The following is a 20,139-nucleotide window of genomic DNA, read 5'->3' as shown; positions in this document are numbered from 1 at the left end:
ATTCCTCATACCTACCCATCACTTCCTCATCCTCTCTGTTCCCTTCACCAACATGCCCATTGAAATCTGCTCCAATCACCACTCTCTCACTCTTGAGTACAGTCATCACCACTTCATCCAACTCACTCCAAAATTTTTCTTTCTCATCCATCGCACACCCAACTTGTGGAGCATATGCACTAACAACATTCTTCATTACACCATCAATTTCCAGCTTCATAAACATCACTCTATCCAACACTCTTTTCACCTCCAAAACACTCTTAGCATACTGTTCCTTCAGGATAACTCCTACACCATTTCTCCTCCCATCCCCACCATGATAAAACAATTCATACACACATACATACATAAATAAAAACAGTTCTTGCAACAGATATATTAGAACACACAAGTGCAATATTTGTTTGTTTTCCTAATGTAGACCTGTTCAGATGAAATACTGCCTTTAAGATTAAAAATGTGTCCACAACAATAGTCTTATAGGAGATTATTCAAAAATGTCTCATTACATTTGCTGTCGATATGGACTGCCTTATCAAATCAACTTTTTAAGTGGAAGTAGAAGGTGAATTTCTTACTGCGTGAACTGATGTCTGAAGTTTCTTAGTCTTTATTCAGAGAGGTTTAGGCAGTGTTCTCTTAACATCCTCAGTGTAAGTTGGTTTAGTTGAAGTGCTCTGTGCTGTGGATGTTGTGCTTACTTAATTGGTCTGTAGGCAAGCACTATGCTATCTGCCCTTGTGGGCTATTTTAAGCCAAGCCAATTTCTCTTTTGGTACTCAAATTAACCTGTCCCATTTGGTGAGAGACTGCCCTACCAATCCATAGTCAATAATTATATATTATACCTAATGATCACACCAAAAATAACTTGAGGGGACCCCATGTATGAGATAAAGCATTTAGGAGCTGTCTCTGTCCATTAGTAGTATAGGGGCAGCCCTGAGGTAAATTTTCTGTTTCCATCCATAGTTCCAAGTCACTCTTGAATATGGACAGGGATGAGCTTTGTTTAATATAGATGGGGAGTCTGTTCCAGAGTAGAAATATCCCCTGCAAGATATACCTCTCCCTCCAAAACATTCTGTTGATGTTGCAGAGAAGATATATATCCCTAGACTGAATATTTTGACACCATTTGACTTGCTGATTTGCAGTAAATCCATCAGTATTAGGCCAGAGAGTGCCTTTTATGCCAAACACAGATCACCTTTTAGCAGACTGTAGGCCACAGATAGTGACAGGGCTGTGAGTTGGTCCGTGTATGACATATTCTTTAAGTTTGTCATCCTTTAATTATGATATCTTTGTGGATGTTCCAGGTGTTGCATACATCTGGACAGATACATGCCAAAGGATACGTTATACTCAATAACTAGCCTAATGAAGGTTGAGTAAAGGAGGCTAGAGACATACCTAGATCTAGATATAATTCCTTTGTTTATAAGCTGTGCAATACAGAAGGAATTTCTTTTGACAATGAACACGTGTTGGTCAAATGTTGTCACTGTCCACATAATGCACCAGTTATTTATTTGGGAAAAACCTTCCTGCAAGATAGCTAAGTCATTTATAGATTCAGTCACTGCTCCAGCAAACATAGTCAGCCAGAACACTTTAGTATTGGCTTTTACTTCAAGAAAGTAGATTCCAAACAGGAGAGGTACCAACACAGAACTCTGCAGTACTCCACTGATGACTGGTCTCTTTGTAGAAGTAACTTGCCCTATTTTGATTGCCTGCAGCCTATCTGTAAGCCAGATAGGAATATAGTTGACGATACAGAGGTTCACTCCCAGTTGATTTAGCTTTTATTCTATGCTTGAGTGGGGAACTGTGTCACAATTTTTGACCAGGTCAAGGTATGCAGTGTGTACCATTTTGCTTTAATCCATTACTTTGGTAACCTTTTCAAAAAAGTCCACTATGTTGAGTAACAATGACCTGCTGTTCATGAATCCAAACTTAGATGAGTCCAGTGTTTGGAGATGCCCAATGTCCTTACTGATTAGTTCCATGATAAGTCTTTGTGTGGCCTTGCATATGAGTCTGACCAGACTTATGAGTCTGTAATTGCCTTAGTCTGTGGAAAGTCCTCCCGTATGCAGAGGAATAATTGCATCTGTTCTTCATTCAATTAGTACAAAACCTTGATGGAGGTTGAGACTGAATAGTGTTGTTAGGGGTGTGGCTGAATTGCATTTAATCATATTTCAGAATGTGTTCTGAGATGAAAAGTTAGCCTCCAACTTAAGTAAATATTTACACCTTTCATTTACTGAATCATTGTAAGGTAGCAGTTAAGCATGAGGCAGTGAATGCACTGCCTTAAAATACCTACTGTTATCAGGCTGGTTACAGAATGGGCAAAAGCTGATTGAGATTCAGTACTGGCCAGTTATGATGAAGAGGTATAACAAAATAGAATAGCTTAATAACTTACTCTTGGTCTAAGACAGAGGGGGATAATTGATTGGACTAGAAAACTGTGATAATATGGGATGTGGTTAAAGGTTTAAGATTATGAGCTGTAACAACTATAGCATTCACAAGTGCAAAATACAGACATATAAAAGTGACAGAAATTTATAGCAGCAAGAAGGCAATCAGTAACAAGAGGCAAATTTAAAATAATATAGCTTAAATTGGTAGCTGTTGCTATCTCTACCTAACTAGTAAAAGCAATAAGCAAGTAATAGCCTATGACAATGGATCTGGATGCAGTAACCGTAATAGCTACAGATTATGTGAATGAGTAGTTTCACATGCTCTAACTGTAAAGCACATAGTTTCATTTCAGTTAACAGATCAAGCAGCCAAGTTTCATTTCAGTTAGCAGAGCAAGCAGCCAAGTAAAAAATACACATCCCAGAGGTAACTCTGTATTATGTAGTGTAATAATTTAGAGCAGTAGCTTTAAATGCTGTAACAGTACAATAATTATTCATCATCATCATCATCATCATCATCATCATCATCATCATTATCATCATCATCAACCCCTTTTCTCATTTTATACATGGGGTTGGGGCATCATGGTAACTGTCGGCATTCCTTTCAATTTATTCCTCTCAATTCAGTGTTACACTTCTGCCTTCTTCGGCACTCATGTCTGATTGTTATAGATCTTCTGTCATAATCGATTGATACATGGCCTTGTTTCCACTTACCTTCTTCTGCTTTCCTGAGCATGTGCTCAAACAACAGTAGTCTGTTCTCTTTGATCTTTTCTGCAATAGGAGCTACTTTGGCTTTTGCTCTTATATCCCCATTTCTTCGACTGTCCCACAGTGTGCATCCTACCACCCATCTCAGGCATTTAATTTCCATCACCTCTAGTTTCCTCATGTGGTCTGCCTTTACAGGCCATGTTTATGTATCATACAGTACTACTGCTTGCACCACAGTTTTGTACACCTAACTTTTCAGTTTAATTGGTATTAGTTCTACATACACTACACCTGACACTCTATGCAATTTGGCTGCACCCCCTCTGCTTCAGACTTTGACCTATTCATTCAGACTTCCTTTCTCCTCAACTACTCCTCCTCCCAGATAATTGAAGCTATTAACCTGTTCCACTTCCCTTCTATCTCATTTCTCAGTTTCTTCTGATTTCCCCTATTTGCTGCCATTACCACAATCTTATCTGTACTTAATTTCATCCCATGTCCCTTCAGTTTTGCATTCCATTCCCCTATCCTGTGCTGAAGTTTGTGCTCAGAGACTGCCTGTGATGTTACATCATCTACATACAGCAACTATGTTGATCTGTCCCTCTGACCTGTTTGCTAATGTAGTCCATCACCAGTATGAACAGCAGTGGGCTTACAGCTGAACGTGGAGGTACACCCACCCCCACTGGGAACTTCTCTGTGAGACCAAACATTGTTTGTAATTGAGTCATTGGGTCCTTCCTTGTACATAGCCTGCACTAATTCTACCAGTGTTTCTGAGACTTTGAACCACTGCAGTACTGCCCAAAGCAGCTTTCTTGGTACCTTGTCATATGCTTTCTCTAAGTCTAAGAATGCCCAGTTGGATTCTTTCCTCATATCTAGCTTCTTCTCAGCTATTTGCTGCACTGTACCATTGTCAATGACTTTTTTTTTTTTACTATGATAATTGCTATTTTTTATTATTATAATACCTGATGTTTGTGTATTGTTTGTACTTATACATTTGAAACATGTCTTTGGAGCTTTTCTCCCCAGGCCTCTACTGAAAATGAACATATATCCAGTTAGACTAGCCCAGTCAACAAATGTAAAATAAATATTTGTCTCACTGCAAACATCTGGTCATAAATGTTGCATCTTGATCTGAATCCAAATTGCTCATCTCCCATCCAACTTTCTACGACCCTGCATATCTGTTCATCAGTCACCATCTCCAGAACTTTCATGCAATGTGACAAGCATTTGTTTGTACTGCCACAATTGTGGATGTCCCCTTTGTTCTTGTACAATCACACAAACATACTTATTTTTCAGTGTTCTGGGATATGCCTTTCTCTCCACACTAATATGAGTACCATCAGTAGACATTTTGTCCCTATATCACCTAGCATTTTTATCGTATCTGCTGTGACCTCATCTGAGCCTGCTATTTTCCATTACTTCATTTTCTTTAGTGCTCTTCTTACTTCTTCTAGGGTGGGCTCTTCTTCTTCTGTCATTGTAGGTTGTGCCAGGGCCAGTGCAGCTTCATTTAGAAGCTGCTGGAAGTACTCCTTTCATCTGCCTTTGATATCCTATGGACTGGTGAGTAAGGTGTTGCTGGCATCCCTTATGAAGGGCACCCGACTATCTTCTTTATCTTTCTGTCTTGACTTGCACCCTATTAAAGTTTTTTGTGCCAGCTACTGAAACACTTTCCAGAAGCTGCTAGAGTGCCTCAAATGCCCTATCCTTTGCTATTGCAACTTCTTTCTTAGCTTCTTTGTTAGCCAACTAATATTCCTTTCTAGTTTGGTCTGTCTTTTCTACCTCCCACTTTTTTTTCTGCACTTCTACTTTCTTTTGATGACTTTCTGGAATTCTGCATTCCACCACCAGCTTTCCTTATATTTCCACACCTGCCTTGGCTACATATCTGTTCTGTACTACTCACACATGCTGTTTTGAGACATTGGCATTCTTTTTCAACTCAACCTATTTCCTCTTCATTCTGGGGTGCTAGAGCTCTGAGCAATTCCTTGAACTGTTTTACTTTCTTTCCAGTCAACTTCCAGGTCTTCAGCCTGATTTCTGTTGACCTTAGATCCTTCTCGGACTACTGCTGCAGCTTATTGTGACAACCAGTGGTTTATGCTGTGGGCCAACTGTTTCACTGGGAATGATTTTGCAATCGATGATTCTACCCCAGTGTCCTTTCCTTACTAAGTGGAAGTATACCTGGGTTGCATATTGGCCTCCCTTGTATGTGATCTTGTGACTGCCTGTCTTTCTGAAACATGTGTTGGCTACTATCAAGTCATTTGCCAGACAGAAGTCTAGAATGGACTCCTTCTTTATTCCAGTTGACCTACCCATGTGGACTCAGGCAGTCCTCATGTCCTGTTCTGTCTGTCCTAATATGTACATTCAAGTCACCCGTTATCAACACCAATTCATGTTGTCGTGTTTTATGTAGTAGGTCTTGCAACTGATGTATGAATACACTATTTTCCTTACTATCACATCCCTGCTGTGTGGTATACACTGAGATTATGAATGCTGTCCTATCATTACACTGGAGTCAGATTGACATGAGTCTGTCATGAATGTTGTCCTATCATTACACTGGAGTGAGATTGTTATGGGTCTGTCACTAATTCTGATGACAGCCCTTACTGCCTTCTGAACCCTCTCTCTCAACACAGTTCTGAGACCATTTGACACCATTTCTAGCCTGTCCTCCTCTTGAGCAGTAGACTCTGGATCTCGAGCAAAGTGGCATTGCTGCACTGCCCTTCCATCTTGTCTCTTTGATACATAGTATGTCGAGGTTCTTCTATACCAAAATGTCATCCACTTCAAAGCTCCATCCTGAAAATGAACCTGCATTGAGTGCAGCAATTCTTATTTCATGTTTGGCAGGTTGATTGGTTTTATGTCCAGCTTTTGCTCAACAGAGCTATCCTGGATAACCCAGGCTGGACAACTGGACACTGGCCAGTCAGTAGCTTATTGACCTAGGACTGCTAGGCTTTATTGCAGACATGAAATGGGCAATAGGGACACATACCCCTTGAACCATTAGCAGTGGTACCTGGCATAGGTCAGAGTAGGTCAGGTCCTCAACCTACTTATCACCAGTAGCTACCCATGCCCATTTTAGTGACATTAGTCAATATGACCAAATCACCCAAAGCCATATTTTACACCATCGACTGGCCAGCCCTCTGAAAGTGTGCAGTCTGTGATCTGTGTTCTCCTATCTTGCAGATATTGTGCACCAAAATAGATGTCCAAAATAGTTGTTCTATACCACTCTTCCCCCTGTAGGGCACCATATAGAGTCTGTCCTGCTGCCTACCGCTCAATTCATTGGGTGATTTTGAGATGGAAACACTCAGCATATCGTTTGGAGGTGGAAGTACCCCACAGAGACACAGGAAGAGCAAGCAAACTCCAAACAGGCATTGGCCGGAGGTCAGGATCAAACCCTCTATCTTGTTAATGGAAGGCGAAGACTTAACCATGATTCCAACTGGTACCAAAGCAACAATGCACAATAATGCAATATTAATTAAAATGAATAACACTACAATCAGCAAAACAAAAACAAACATTAGTACAATACCAGTTAGATACAATAGTGCAATGATCATTGACAGAACTGTCAGTAGAACAAAAGTGCTAATTTCAGCAATGTGTCCAGATGTAATATAATCAGTACATTAATAAGCTTAAATAAATACAGTGATCTCACTGTATATAAAACGCAATAGTACACTTAAGCTGTGACAAAGAAGTCAATGACATTTCTGTCAAATGGAAAAGGGATGAACAGATTGCCCAGACTAATAATAGGCTTTTCTGTTGTTTTGTGCTGGATGCCTAATAGAAAAACATGGTTTGTAGTGCTGTGGTTGTACAGCAGCAATAATGTAGCTAGGGCACAGTGAAGGGGGGCACCAATCCAGGGCGCAAAGTGTTAGTGGGCATTATTGACCATCCAACCCAATTGCTGTTTAGTGCATACCAGCTTTTAAAAGATTTTATGGCATTTCCAGTCAAACACGAATTTTGTAGTGTCATAGCAACTGTTTGCTACATTTACATCAAGCAGTTTGCTACAGTTTAAAAGGGAAAAAAGTTACTTTTGATTCTTTTATTTTTTTACCTAAAAACTGAGCACTGTAGTGTTTTGTGAGTGGTATAAACTGTAGCAAACTGCTTTCTGCATTTGTAGCATTACTTTTCTTATACGTGCAAAGATTTGTTAATAATTTTAGTGTATGCACATGAATTAAAATGGGTTTTACATGATAAAGTATAGATTACTTAATACAAGATAAAAGTTGGCCAGTGGTTTTGATAATCAGCAGTATGAATATTTTACTATTTATATTTAAGATAGTCCATTAAGTAGAATATTCTATTAACTGGTGACAGTTTGACAATTCGTGTATTTATTTCATTTCATTATTTTATTATTTTATTATTTTGTTAAATGATCTTGTCATTTAGTTTTACATGTTTTTATAGTTGATTGATTAATTGATTATAAACTGTGATGTAGAGTATAAATTGGTCACAGGCACAAGCACATCATTTCTGATTAAGAACCTTTTGTTGTATATGGGATGAAAGCGCATGTGTAAAGTTTGTAACACTAAACTGTTTTTAAACAATTTTCAATATTATTTGGCAGTTATTTGGTGCAGTTTCATCCTTTTGTATGGTGGATTTCTAAAAACATTTTTTTTGGTGTTTTTGGTCTTCTGGTTTCTGGATCCTGGTTTTGTATTTTTTGGTCAAGTTCTAAAAGTAACAAGAGGGAAACAGTGTATAGAATTAGGTGAGATAATTTACAATTCCTCATTAGCATACATTGAATGAGATCTTCTTTGAGAATTCCCTATGTTTAGGTGAACTTTTAATGCTATGGGAAGCATGCTTTCTGAACCCTAAATATATATATATATATATTTTGTAATTTAGGCCACTTTGTAATGTTTGTTTTTCTACATGGGTCAAAGAAAAATGCCAAATGAGACTGTCTTTATGGACTTCTCCAAGGCAAACCTGCTTCATCTTCTAGAAGACCTATGCAAATGTCCTCAAAATCCCTTGCAATTAGACCCAAATAAGAGGAAGGTTGCATCTACCTCTGACTTTTATCAACAACAGAGCAGTTACCTAGAAAAGTCAGTACCCATCCATTCAAAATCTGTCTTTAAATTCAGGAAAAAACATGGACAATAATGATAAGTTGCAAGAAATGTCATTACCCTTCCTCAAAACTACATTGAAATATGTTAACAAGTAACGTAAAAACTCTGTTAGAAAATGTAAAACATAATATGAAATTAAGGTTGCTACATATTCCAAAAGAAACTACAAATCTTTCTTCATTTATGTCATAAAATGAAAGGATAGTGTCCAAGACTGCATTGAGCTCATCTGTAATAATATTACCCATTATGAACACCAGAGTATCACTAATATATTAGAAGACAGATGTAGTGCTAACTTTCCACATTGTTGCCACCACTCTCCCTGATAATTTAGACCCCCACTCCAAATCACCTTGTAATACATCTTAGAATACCTATCAAAGGTTAAAACTAATATTCTATGTGACCTGACAACATACCAGACTACTGTGACTCCACAACAAGGGTGGCCCCTCTACAGACCCAGGTGATTATAGAACCATCTGTATCACCAGCTGTATGTACAAAGCCATAGAAGGTATCATAGCAGAAATCATTTATGCAGACATAGGCAACTCAACAGATCTTGCTCACAATCAGTTTGGTTTTATGAAGGGCAAGCTTTCTCTCCTAAACTTAATAAGTTCTTTGAAAAAGATACAGGTAATGTGGATAGTGGTCACTATGTGCACATTGCTTATCTCGACCTGGCTAAGGCTTTAGACACTATCCCCCATGCCAATGTTACTAAAAATAGACAAGCTTAATGTAAACACTCACATTGTCTGCTTATAGGTTCATAGGTATATAATAGGCTAAGAACTACCAGGGCCTTTATAAGCCTAGCTGTTAAATCTAACCCAGTTGTGTCCCTATGTATCATGTGCATTTATTAAGAGAGAGTGTGTTAGTTAGCAAGTTTCTAGAGGTTATGAGGGAGGGGTATGTTAATTTGGGAGTTACTGTCTACCTCTGTCTGTCAGAGACTTGTGGGGGCCAGACAAGGGGTGAATTTCTGATTTCCCATCAATTGGTCATAGTTACACTTAAATAGAGTTAGGGATGGACTCTGCCTCTTATCAATAGGGAGCCTTTTCCACAGTATGGGGATCACCTGAGACATATAAACATGTCTTATTTATGTCAAAAGCAAAAGATGAATCCTTGGATCAAGTGGTTCTGATGCTCCTCATTTTGCAAAAGGTTTATCAGAGCTGGATCCAAGGATGCCTTAGATGATAGGCATACATCTCCTTTAAGTAACCTGGATGTGACAGAGTTAGAGAAAGGGCTTTAATGTAATTCCTATAAAACAATGGGTTTATACCCTGGATTCTCTTGGTAAGGTACCTTTCAACTGTTGCACATGTCTTGTCAAGTTCTTAATGATCAGTCTGATAAAGGATGAATAAAGTAGCACTGTGTCTTCTTTGTACCTGGATGTTATATGTTTACTTTTAAGTTAAAGGACATAGAATAATTTTCTTACTACCTTGGCCCAGGTTGGGCAAAGGTCAGATTACTGTCTGCATATATTCCCAGATCCCTGACTATGTGTCGACTCTTAGGGTATCTTATTGGTGAAGTAATTAGCCTGTGTGGAAATTATTCCAAAACACATTATAATTCATTTCTTGGCTTTAAGTTGTAGTCCATGTTTTTGGCACCAGTCATTTGTCTGTTTGATTGCAAATTTGCTATCTAACTAATGCCAATTTGTAAAAGTAGTGATGTGTCGCAGGGATCATATCTGGAACCTTTCTTGTTTGGCATATAGTTTGCTGACATCCAAGCCAATATCCTAGAAGTGTGGTTGAACATGTTTGCTGATGGCTGAAAACAGGGTACTGTTATCCGCTTATCCTCCAATACAAAACAGCTGCAGCAAGGGCTGGAATATGCACACACATGGTGTTTCAAAAATGTTCTCAAACTAAATGAAAACAAGTGCAGCATGGTATCATTTGGAAGAAAGACTGTTCTCACCTCATATGTTATAAATGGTATTCTTCTTCTTCTTCAGACAGATATAGTCATAAGAGGCCCAGGTATTTATGCAGACAGTTTGTCTCATCTAATCATCATGTTTCCACCACAGTCAGAAAATCCTTCTATCTGGGAATTTACTTTCCAAAGCAATATCTTCAAGAACCAAAGGAAACATCACTGCACTGTTCCTTATCAGACCCATCAATGAATACAGTGCCTCCTTTGTTATGTACAAATCCAAGCATATCACTCAATTGAAAAGGCCCACAAGATTTCTAACTAAGAAAATTAAAGATCTTAAATCCTTCAGCTACCCCAATACATTAGTACAACTCTGCTTACACTCGGTAGCCTATACACTGCAGTGAGGTGATCAGTGTCTTACTTTTTTAGCCATGAAAGACTTAATTCTATTTGACTTCTTATCACTTCACAAAACCATTTGCTCTACAAACCTCATCACTAAGGATTTAAACCAACACCAGCAAATAAACAAGACTAACTGGAGAGAGAGAGCTTAATCAGTGTATTCCTAGTCTATGGAATAGTTACCACTGCAGGTCGAACAAAGTATTACTTTGGCTACCTTTGAGACTAGACATATTGAGTGGATGGATCAACACAAATTTATACCAGGGTTATCATGTACAGTTCTGCTCAATTTGTGAGAATGAACACTACTGAATGCTTGAAAAGGATGGCAAAAACTTTTAAGTTGGTCTGCTAAAAGATGTACATGATTAGGCTTTTTTTGGTGCCCTTGATCACTTGCCTGGGGTGGCACAGCAGATAGTGTTGTCACCTCACAACAAGAGGTTACCTGGTTTAATTCTTAGCTGAGGTGCCTTCTGTGCAGAGTCCGCATGTCCTCCCTGTGTTTGGTGGGTTTCATTTGGGTGCTCCAATTTCCTCCCACATTCCAAAGACATGCAGTAGGTTGACTGGACACTCTAAATTAGCCATAGGTGTGAGTGTGTGGTATGGAAGAATCACCTCACCAGGCCAGCCTTTCAGCACTGTAAACTTTGGCTCTAGATGGTTGTCACTGTTGAAGTGACACTCTGACCCATGTGCAAAAATGGGAAAAAGAGGTTGTGGATGGATAGATGGATTGATCACTTGCCTAGTATGTTCATATGTTCTTATGTAAATTTGCCAAACACTAAGACTGAAATCAGTTACAACATTTATTTCATAAGAAGGAATTTTGTAACTGCTGCAACCATTGCTAGAACTGCTGCTGTTATCTACAGAGAGATCAGGGCATCACTACTATGATTAGTGTAATGAAAAATCACTTTGAAAATTCTGCATTAACTACTAAATTAATAAAAATATAATACTTTCATTTATATCTGTCATCACCTTTACAATTAGAGAACAAGGTGCTACATTAATTGCAATAATCTGCTCAGGGGTTCTTAGCTAATGAAAACTAACTTTATCATCAAAGCCAATATAATCAAGTCCACAAAGTTAAATATCAATAACAATAAAAATCACTTCAATATGCAGAATTACAACCATAGTCTCCTGAGGAAGGTGAACTCCACTTTCACTCACATAGTGAATGCAACATGCCAAACACCCATAATCTTATATCAAGCATTAAGCCATTGTCTATCAATTATCCTCAATCTAAATCAAAACAAACCATTCCTTAGTCCAAACCCTTATCCAAAACCAGCACTTACCATAAACTCATTAAAGTGTGTGATGACTAGAACACTGAGAGTTGGCTTACTGGAGTTCATTCAGTTTAACATTTGCACAGACTGTTTGACAAGGGTCTATATCACTTTATTGAATACATTTTAGATGAATACCTCTTCATTGAACCGTTTTATTCAAACATGCTATTCATCAAACTATTTTACCATCAAATTGAATGTTATCGAATGATTTGTGTTGGCATTAGGAGCATAATACATGTTGTAAAAAATAGCTTTACCTTATGTAATAAATTATCAGCATTGTATAATGTCATTTAAATTGCACTGTAAGAACAAGGTCATAGAATGATGCCACAATACAGTGATAAAATGATCAGCTTTAATAATTGGCTTAATTACTGGTGTCATTCTAAGGGGATCCAATGTGTGTCTGCCTGGGATGACATGCTTGACAAGCTACGCTGCTTCGCAAGGGACGGCTTGCACCTGTCACCCCTGGGCTTCCGGATATTGGCAAAGGCTCTTGCCACCCCCATAGTGCCTTTTTTAGGCAAGGCTCAAATGATAAACCTACCACCCTAGAAAACAAAAATGGAGAAAAACTAAGGGTAATACTACTCAATGCCAGAAGTCTAAACCTCAAGATGCACGCCCTCGAAGCCCTCCTCAGTATGGAGAACATCGATGTCTGTGCTGTGACTGAAACCTGGTTCAAGGCTCCTGAGAGCACCCCAGCACTATCAGGTTATACCTCATATCATGCGTTCTGGCCCCAAAATCCAGACTGAACCACAAAAGGAGGGGGGTATCCATATTCATAAAGGATACCCACACCTCCAGGTTAGTGGCAATGCACGAAGCATCGGAGACCATCCAGGTGCAATTAACCATAGGTAAAACTGCCCTACAGTTTGTAACATGCTACAGACCACCTTCTCAAACTCAGGAAACCCACACAGCCTTCATGAAGACACTGGAGAGTATGAATGTCTCTCCAAACACCATCATATTGGGTGACTTCAACTACCCAAACATAGACTGGGAACATTACTCAAGCCCCAACACCCTAGCCCAAAGGTTCCTTGAGTTCATAAACTCAAATGCTATGGAACAACTAGTCACCATTCCTACAAGAGGAGAAAATATACTAGACCTGATCATCACAAACATGGGGACAAAATGCTCCACACCGGAAGTATATCCCTCATTGGTGAGATCAGACCATAAATTAATCTCACTGGAGATCCACATCCCACCTCCACCCCCAGCAAAAAAGACCACAGTGAAGAACTTCTCAAAAGCAAACTTCACACTTCTTAAGACTGGAGTGGTATCCTTCAAGGCCCCCAAGCCAGTGGAAACCACAACCCACGCTGCTGAAACCCTTACAAATGCCTTCTACGAGCACCTCCAGGAACGTATGGATCAAGCAATCCCTAATAAAATCAAGACCCTTTCCACCAAAGGCAGGCGCCCGGTCTGGTGGACCCCAGCCATAAACAAACTCTACAACAAGAGGAGAAAGCTACTACATGACAGAGCAAAATCCCTAAAAGGGAAGGCATCTCTGATCAATACTAGCAAAAAACTACGATCACTCATAAAATCATCCAAGGCCAACTTTGAGAGAAAAATCGCTAATGACACAAAAGACAATCATAAAGCCTTCTTTAGCTATGTTAGAAACCTGGGTGGAAACTCCCAGAGATGCTCAGAATTAGTCCAACATGATAACAAAATCACTGAACCCACAGACATTGCCAACATACTGGCAGACAGGTTCAGTGCAAATTTCTCCCCCCCCCCAAAAGAAGAAATACCTATCCCACCAGAGTCTAGCCTCCCAAACATCTCAGATGCCCAGGTGAGAGCTTCTCTCTAAAGCAAAAACACAGCATCAATGGGACCGGACGGTGTCCCCGGCTGTGTGCTACATGAACTCAATGAGGAACTAAACCCACACATAAGGCTGCTGTTTAATCTTAGCCTTACTACAGGATACGTACCCAAAGAATGGCGGACGGCAACTGTGGTCCCACTCCACAAAGGCGGTGCTTCTACGGACCCTGGAAATTACCGCCCCATAAGCTTGACGAGCCTTGTCTGCAAAGCTATGGAGAGGATCATAATGGAACTCATAAATGAAGACATTGGGGACCTACAGACACTGGATCCTACCCAATTTGGCTTTGTCAAGGGCAGATCCTGCCTCTTGAACTTGGTCGACTTTTTCAAAACAGTCACTAAGGTCATTGATGAGGGTAAGGCAGTTCACACAGCCTACCTTGACCTAGCAAAAGCGTTCGACACAATACCCCACTCGGGCATCATAGAAAAGCTCACCAGCTTAGATGTAAACCCATATGTCACAAGATGGGTTGCAAACTGGCTCAAGGACAGAACACACAGGGTTAGAGTTGCTGGTGCCATGTCAAACTCTAAGCCGGTCACGAGTGGTGTCCCACAGGGCTCAGTCCTGGGCCCCGTCTTGTTCAGCATTTATTTTTCTGAAGTGCAGGCAAACATAGGGGGATTGTGGCTGACAAAATATGCAGATGACTGCAAACTGGGCACCATAATTGACACTCCATCAGACACAGACATCCTCCAGAGAGGTCTCATAGAAATGGATAACTGGTGCCAGAGCCATGGCCTTAAGCTAAATGCCAAAAAATGTATAGTCATACCCTTTGGGAAAAACAAGGTAACCCCTAATTACCACATAGGTCGTAATCCATTAAACACAGAAGAAGTTATCAGGGACCTGGGGACCCAAGTTGACAGTAACCTCTCTTTTGACACTCACATTGCCAAAGTGGTTAGGAAGACCTTCTACATTGCCCACCTGATCATGAAGGGATTCACATCCAGATCAGGAGAGGTCATTGTACCCCTGTACTCTTCACTTATCAGACCAATGATTGAGTACAACGCCCCATTCAGAATGTACCTTACCTGACACCTGCAGCAGTTGGAAAGACCCCAAAAGTTCCTCAGCAAAAGGATAAAGGGGCTCAAACATATGTCATACGATGCCCGACTGAAGAAACTCCAGCTCTATTCAGTCGCATACCGTCTGCTCAGAGGTGATCTGTGCCTGACATACAAGGCCATGTCCAACCCGGAATTAATGGACATGCTCCACCTCAAAAAATCCAAATCCACCAGAGCCACGAGAGCAAGAGACTTAAACCTCAACACGGATATAAATAGGACGTGCTGGAGGGACAGATTCATCACCCAGAGACTCCCTACACTATGGAACAGAATCCCAGTCCATGTGAGGCAGAGCCCCTCACTGACTCTGTTCAAGAGAAATCTTGACGAGTGGATGGGAGATCGTAGGTTTACCCCGGGAATCATCTCTGTATCACTGCTGGACAGAGGCACAGCAAACTAATGGGTATAGTATTCTCATCCTAAGGGGTGGTGAAAGCCACACACACTCTGGCTAGGCTTATAATGCCCTAGGGCAGATAGCCTAGTATGAACCTATGAACCTATTAACCTATAGTGTGTTCCCGATCAAAACATATTTATTAATTTGAAAAAGGGGGTTTGTATTAATGTAATACATTGCAATATGTAGAGTAGTAAGTCCTGCCTAAACCCCGCCTACCATCCAACAGTCGGTGAAAGTTAAATAATATTCATACAGATGGTGGCATGAATATTCATAGTCTATTCCTATTTACCCTTTTATTCAATGTAGTGCGATCTCTGAGTTGGTATATTTAATTTGTGGGGGGTGTGGGGGATGCAGGGGTTTGCAGCCCCCCTGCATAAGTGAAAGAAAAAAAAATAGCTGTAGTTTTTAAGTTTTTAAATATTAAGGCTATGCTCACTTTTCAGTGGAGCAGTCTGAGAGGTAGTATAGTAAGTCAAATTTGGGTAAATATTAAAATTAAAAGTCATAAAAGTCTACATTTTTATTTTTATTTAATTATTTTTTTTAAAGTATTGAATTTTAAATATTATGTTTAAGGTTTGTACATATTTTCTCTTTACGGAGTGCATTAGTGACATTACATGTTAAATTTTGTAAGGTAGCCAACTAAAATGATTCGATCTTTGTGTGTTCAACAATAAAAGAGTTTGATAAATAGGACATTAGAGTAAATGAGTTTGATGAAGAGGTGTTCAATTAAAAATGTATTCGATAAAGTGATATAAACCCACTTGACAAAGCTGCTTCTGATTTAACTGATCTCAAAATCCTGAAACAGCTGTACTACTGCTACAATAACACTTTTTGTGTATGAGTATGTTGTTAATTTTTAAACAATTGTTAAACACGTAGGCCTACTGAACATAACTGTCCCTTTTGAGTAGTGACACAAGAGCACTGTTTGGTCTAGTGACTCTTTGAAGCAAACAGAGGGGGGAAGAATCAAATGTTGTACCCTCATCCACAAGAAGCAGCTTATTAACAGCTCAGAGCCTTAATCTTTCATGCTGATAAAATGTTTTGATGAATTTCTGCCAGATGTTATTTCCCAATAAAAAGTTGCTGCCAATCAAGTTTACTATGCACATTCCTTTCTTTCCTATGGTTGGTATATAGTAAATTCAGGATAATACTGAAAGTCATTTATAATTGTGTTATTATGGGGTTACATTGGAATTAAAGTAAAGGAAAGAGATTCTTGCTGAATCTTTGAAATTGTGTTTACAAGAAGCCATCATCCACAAACTGTGGGCTCATAAACTATTGTGTTTCATTCATTTTAAACTTAACTTTTAGGGCTCTGATAGAATGTGATGCAATTCCCTAAGTGTACAATGCATTCACACTTCTTTATGCACACTGCTACTCAAATTCCCTGACTACTGTCTTAATGTGCTCAGTTCATTTATTCGCAGCCAATAGCTTCATCAGTCCATCTGTAATATGGTCCATACTCTGCTTGCAAAAAGTTTTGATATTGCACAATGCAAAAATTTCAGGTCTTGGGCACTGCTTTTTTCTATCAGGTTGTCTTGTTAAGCTTTTTTTGACATTTTGTTGCAACATAGCTGAGTATTATCTAGGCTGGGCTGGCTTTGTATCATGACATTATCATGATCCTTTACAAAGAAGAAAATGGAAGACACACTAACTGCAGTTGTCTAACCTTCTGAAAAAAATGTTGTTTTGTACACCAAAGGAAAAGATGGCCTTCCAGTGGCAGATTTGACAATGGCAGTCTAAAATGATCTCTTTTCTGTACTGTGCTATGTTTTTACTTGATTTCATAGAATTCAGCTGTCCTGCTTCAGCTGAGAATAGTGGCACAATTATAACTTTTCTCATGATAGAATGACTTGCACTACATTATATTTATATAAGATTGACTAGATTTTTTTGCCACAGATGCAGAAAGTATTGTTTTAGTGATCTCACTAGCAAGTTAGCTTCAGATATGGTATATCAGAAAATAGACACCCCCCTCAAATCCTGGTATAAATTTACTTCAGTAGTTTTAATATTATATATTTCTGTGTTTAGTAATGTATTCTGATTATCCTAAGAGTTCTACAGTCCGTAATCTGTCATCTGTTTCTTGAGGTTTTCTAGCAGTCATTTTTTTCACAATTATCTTCAGACCATTGACTATAAGTATTTGCCATTAATATCTGACCTTGAAACATTTGTGCTATTTAAATACTCTCCTCAGGATGATTTATTCAAATGTCAGCCATGTGTAATCTATAAGCCATTCTTCCAGTTTCTGTTTCATGTACGTCTTGTGCTTGATTAATTTTTAGATTCCTCCACTGAATTTAATGCATCCTTTGTAGGATACAAAGTGCAGTCACATGGAAGAGTGTGTGACTGAAAGACAAAGCTAACATGTACTTCACAGAAATGCTGAGTACTGTTCCATATCAAGAAAAAAATAAATGTTTAAGAAGCTGTTCATGTCGAAAAGCAGTACTACAGCTGCAAACTGCAACATGGTTAAATATTTTCATTTTGAAATTAACACAGTTACAGAATGAGATACATAATGTTAATACTGAGGCCATATCCCTGTTCCACCTTGAAATCTTCTATAATCACATAATTTTCAAATTCACTGCTGTTTCAGTCATCATGGTGTAACTGGACCAGTTGTTAACCTTATAGTTTTCTTAACAAAACAAGTATTTTGCATTTCAGCTAAAATGCTCATTTTTTTCACTTTTCTTCATATGCTTAAAAGACATTTTTTTAGAAATTTGCTGTGTGTTTAAGAGTATGAGCAGGGCCTACTGTGCACCCTTCACTGACTATACGTATTATGTGTTATCATATAGTCATACTTGTGAGCCTAGTGTCAAATGGTTGTTAATTTTAGCTTTTCCACACACTTTACTATTCAGTTTTACAGTAGGATAGCAAGTTAATGCATGTTTGCTATTATTTTCTATTCCATTTATTTATTTATTTGACATTTGTTTACCATAATAGTTTGTCTGGGTTACATAACTTGTTTTCAGCTCCACTTTTGTGATTTGGTTACACATTTGTACATTTGGGTTACCTGTATGAAACTACACATTTGAAATTAGTGAACAAGCACTTATATAATACCAAAACATGTTATACAAAACATTTAGAGAAAAGCTCCATATTTATGACTTGGTTACACATTTATACAACTGGGTTACCTATATGAAAGTGCACATTTGGAAATTAGTGAACAAGCACTTACTGTTATTTATATAATATTAAAACGTCATACTAAACATTTAGAGTTTACATTCAAAAACAAGTCATACTAAACATTTAGAGTTTGCATTCATTCACAATTATTACAAGATTGGCTTCATAGAGGTAAGAGTATTTGTTTAGACTGTACTTGCTTATTATGAAACAGATTGGAGTCGGTCAATCTGCCTGCTTAGACCTTTACCAGTACAGGTAGAAAGGCAGGGATGAGAAGGTATTTAGTTGTCAGATGATGGCTTGGCTTCCACACTGTTACTGATGTTATTGGTAGATTAGTTTTAGAGGCGGGAAGTTAGTGTATTATGAGGAGGTACTATAGAGGAGTAGAGGGGGTTTAACCTGGAGTTAGGTATGTGCATAGCTTTGATTTGTTTAAGTGCTATTTTAAGGAAGACTTTAAGAATGCCTCCTATTTTAACCAAAGGCTCTTTGTCTAGAAAGATGAATTCCTAATTACAACCCAGATAACCTAAAACTGAATAGTGGCTCTGGTACTGGAGTGGCCAGAGAGTTGGGAAAGATCAGCTTTGTTAGCTCACAAAGCCAAGGAGTGTGATAATGGTTTATGTCTATTTGTAAAAGGAAGATCGCAGGTAAAACTACTGCATCGGGTGGAAAGGGTGAAACTTATTGACTTTATGTGCCTTGATGCACATATTGTCTCTAGCTTTGCCCATTTATGGCATACCAGAAAAATCCTCTGGTATGTGTAACCAGCCTATGTGATGCTGCAGGTTGCTCCATTTCACTTTTCCTGCCCAATCAGACATTGGTGGAGCCCCACCTCTTGGCGATATTAATGTACACATTTTAAGAAAAAATTGTATAGTTGGGTAGCTAATGATCAGCTGGGGGGCATGGAAATATGGGGAAAAAGAATGGTTCACATTTTCAATTATACATTATAATATCTTACTGGAAACTATTTTTTTATATTTTAATAAAGTCACAGCATGAATGCCCTGCTTAGTTTGTAGACCTACTTTCAATGCCCCTACCATGAAACTCAATGTTTTGAGAATGCAACATTCCATTCTGAAATTGAAAAGCAAAAAAACACAGGCATTTACTTTTGTTCTGAGTACTGGATACCACAGAGTTGAATAAGTAAGTCATAGAGAGTGTAGGACATTGCCCCACCATAAGGGATATAGGGGTCTGGCATCTTGCCAAAACACTTGCTTTGGGCAAATATCTGTTTGTGATCTTGTGATAAATATTTCATACATGCATTGCAAATTGTTATTAGTTTGTTAGGATTATAGCAAATAAACATTGTTCAAAGTCAGGTAACAAAAATAAGTATTTGTTTACACTGTGTATACCCCAATTATCTGTGCTTTGACTACTGAAATGTGTCTTCTGATTCTTATTCCAAAAATCAAAACATCTGAGTTTCTGAAATGTTTTGCCTT

Source organism: Protopterus annectens, chromosome 1.part1 (assembly GCF_019279795.1).
Source record: "Protopterus annectens isolate FY-2018-M chromosome 1.part1, PAN1.0, whole genome shotgun sequence".
Taxonomy (NCBI): Eukaryota; Metazoa; Chordata; order Ceratodontiformes; family Protopteridae; genus Protopterus; species Protopterus annectens.
The sequence above is the reverse complement of the archived record's forward strand: the minus strand, read 5'-3'. Positions refer to the sequence as shown.